A 549-nucleotide genomic window follows, 5' to 3' on the forward strand; every position below is an offset into this window, starting at 1 on the left:
TAATTCAGTTAGGGATTCATAAGCCCTGCAATGATAACATTTATAACAACATGATATTAATCATTACATAGGATTGGAGGTTGGATATTAAACATATAAAAATGCTCTAGATCAGATGTTTTTTCTTGCAAAAGCCATGCCATTATTTCAGTAAATTCAGTTGCTCTACAAAAAAGTGAACAATATTTCTACATTTGCCAGAAAAAAAACAGACGAGGAAATATCTACGACTTACGTATAATTATGAAATTTCAAATCTCAAATAGATACTGCAAAATCTCAGATATATTTTGAAAAGAAATGAGTGATAATAAAGACTTTACGTTATTTAAAAGCAAATGGCTCCCTCGTGTGGAAATGTACTTTCCAGAATTGAATATAAGTCAGATTTTCAAAATGAAGCTTTGAAAATTCTGTAAAAGAAATAAAAAATACGACAAAACATCATGTGGTTATTTTTTTGTTTTTCTTCCGTTTGTTTTTACTGTATTGCTTATTATTTTCTGTCACTCACTGTATGTGTCTGTTTGTTACTTGTGTTTGTAAGTT

The sequence above is a fragment of the Penaeus monodon genome, chromosome 31, assembly GCF_015228065.2.
Source record: "Penaeus monodon isolate SGIC_2016 chromosome 31, NSTDA_Pmon_1, whole genome shotgun sequence".
Classification (NCBI taxonomy): Eukaryota; Metazoa; Arthropoda; class Malacostraca; order Decapoda; family Penaeidae; genus Penaeus; species Penaeus monodon.